The following is a 2,862-nucleotide window of genomic DNA, read 5'->3' on the forward strand; positions in this document are numbered from 1 at the left end:
CAGTGACACAGTCGGAGAATCTTATTAACAAGAAAACCAGCATCAGAAAGACGACTCCACAGACCACTCCAGGTACCATCAGTATTATTGAGCTGTAATTTATTAAGTAAAATGTTACATTCCATAACTATTACTACAACAACAATGTTCACCATTTCATTTACCAGTAGAACACAACTGTCATCACATTTCTCATTTGACAAGGCAGCACAAAACTTCCCGTGTCACACTTGATTCTACAGTTGTTCTAAAACACTGAATGTAGAAAAATCATTTACAACGAGCATGGTTTGAACACATGAATGGCTTCAGGGATGTGATTACAGTGATTCATTGAGAAGAATGAGATATTTATTAAGGGCAAGTCCAGTATCGTAGTCATTAGAATGGACCAGGCTCAATTTGCCAACATGTATAACAGGCAGAGACACATTGAACAAAACATATAACAAACAGGCTTACAAAAACACAAGCTAAAGATCACGGAAACAAACAATGAACAGACCACGGAGGCTGTAAGACAGAGATATGGACAATGACCAGTAAGAAACACAGGATGTATATTCACACGACTAACGAGGAACTAGACACAGGTGTAACTAATAACCAGAGGCAGAGGACTAAACCAGGAGGTGTGACAACTGCAATTAAAACACTGAGCACATGGTGAATGAAAACATGATTGACAGGTGAGGGCGGAGCCAGATGTGACACTGTGTTTCATTGCTTATATTTTCTCACCATGGAAACAGCTGTGAATGAAGTTCCTGACTTCTTAAAAACCGATCATTTCACATAAGATCTCCAGCATAGATTCAGACCAAACAATGGAAAAATAATGTAAAAAGTAGCTGAACTGGTGCTCCACAGGTTAAAACTATAAGCTTCCCAATATTAACAAATCATTCACACATTACCAGGCTTTCTAAAGCTGATAAAAACACACCATTCCATTACAGTCTAGCTACAGTCAGGAATGTCTCCTCCTCTCCTACAGAATACACACCCTTTATGTTGTTTCTTCTTGTTGTTTTGGTATAATAAAGCTGTGGATCATACCTGTGATAACGCAGGTGGAGGAGAAGTGAATGTTCCTTGAGAAACACATGACTGAATCCTGTCTGCTCTCCATATAGGAGACATTTATGTAAAGACTGAGATTACTGAACATCCCTGATAGAAACAGTGCAGGAACAGATATGGTTCAGCTGTATTTTGAGGACTGGTGGGGTTAAAGCAAAACATAATATTCATATTCCAATGATTCTTTAGGTTGTAACGCAAGAGACACTGGACTGTCTGACAATGATAAACCCACGTGAGTGCAACAAACCCAAATTATTATTATGTGAGAACTTCCTGAAGAGAACAAAGAAGGTTCTAGTGAGGCAAATCATTGTTACTGCAGCTGAATTGTGTGTAATTAATCATTACAGTCATGCTCTAAACTATGAAATTGTAGTGGTTATCTGACTCTTTACAAAACTCTGATTCTTTGTTTAAAAACTGTATTAGATTCATAGCTGTTGAGGGAAAGAAATTGTTAGATATCCAAGTGCTTCATCTGAGTGTATGTTCCAGCCCAATTCCTCTTGGCTTTAAAATGTATAAACATGTCATGTCCAAAAACAGACTTGAACAAAGATAATCTTACAAAGATAATCTAACTTTGACAGGGCTGAATTTTTATAATCTGTCATTTTGTTTTTTGACTCAAGATAATGTGCACAGGCAGTGATGCGTTGTGGATGTCTCAACAGTTTGGCCCATTGTGATTCATCGATGGTTTGTTTTATGTTTCAGAGATATTGTGGAGTTCTGCATTTCACACAACTGAACCACCTCTGATGTACGATTCTTGTGGACTAAGATTGGTGAAATTCTTGTGGTGATAAGATTGTGGCTTATACTGTTGGAATCTTAAATCATGATGAAATCTTTTGTACCAAGTGTGTACCAAGAAATGCATATTCAAGCACATTCAATTTTGTATTTCTAGTCTATCTGCAGTACCCTGTACATACCTAAACTATATCCCTTCATATGAAGTTGTATATTATTGTTGTATTAAGAAAAGTTCCTGTTTTCACTGTTGTAAACCTGTTCAGTGACTAATTACACGGGACAGACTATGAAACATTATAAAACTAATAGTGTACATGAGAAAATGGTCTCCCTTCTCTCTTCTGACAGTCTGTTCTTCATGTATTTCAACACTGTCATGTTTTGTTCTAATTACTATAGTGAATGTGAACTATATGAATACATCTCCACAGTGGCGTGCACAGACATTTTGGGGGGCAAGTGCCCAGGGGGGGGGGGGGGGTGAAGGGCACTTTTTAGCGCACGTGGAACACTTCATTATAAAAAAAATTACAAGCACATGTTGAATGAAATTTGACTTTTGTCACATTCTCTAAACGTGAGTTTTCAATGGAAAAAAGTCACGCAGCCAACTGATATAATTCATATCCAATATACAGTCATGTCCTTCAGTTAACTTCTGTTTACCCTCCACTGTCTGCAGGCCTTGTAGCATATATTTTGCAATTAGTAAATCAATTATAGGCCTACAATTAAGACAGTAAAAGACCAAAAAGTACAAGAAGGAGTTATAGGCTACTGAGTGTTGTCATTACATGAATGCAGATGGACATTTTTCACAGGTAATGGGGAACTTCCCGTTTCTTCTTTCACAAACGAATGTGTTAATTTATGTTGCCTAACAAAACCTATAGGCCTACAACAGAAAACTTTCAGCTTAATACATAGATTTGCAAACTCTACCTTAATTATTTGTATGTGGTCATCCTCACGTTATCTATCATTGATTTGGGCTAGAGCGACTAGTTTATCAGGTGA

The 2,862-nt window shown here is 37.3% G+C and overlaps 1 long non-coding RNA gene across 1 annotated transcript; it reads left to right on the forward strand.

Annotated features, from left to right (window-relative positions):
• On the forward strand, positions 1-2,130 carry LOC143482748 (uncharacterized). Its single transcript, XR_013122289.1, has 3 exons — positions 1-72; positions 1,273-1,318; positions 1,804-2,130. It is a non-coding gene; the product is annotated as an uncharacterized LOC143482748 (long non-coding RNA).
• The last annotated feature ends 732 nt before the right edge of the window (positions 2,131-2,862 follow it).

This window comes from Brachyhypopomus gauderio, chromosome 19 (genome assembly GCF_052324685.1).
Source record: "Brachyhypopomus gauderio isolate BG-103 chromosome 19, BGAUD_0.2, whole genome shotgun sequence".
Lineage (NCBI taxonomy): Eukaryota > Metazoa > Chordata > Actinopteri > Gymnotiformes > Hypopomidae > Brachyhypopomus > Brachyhypopomus gauderio.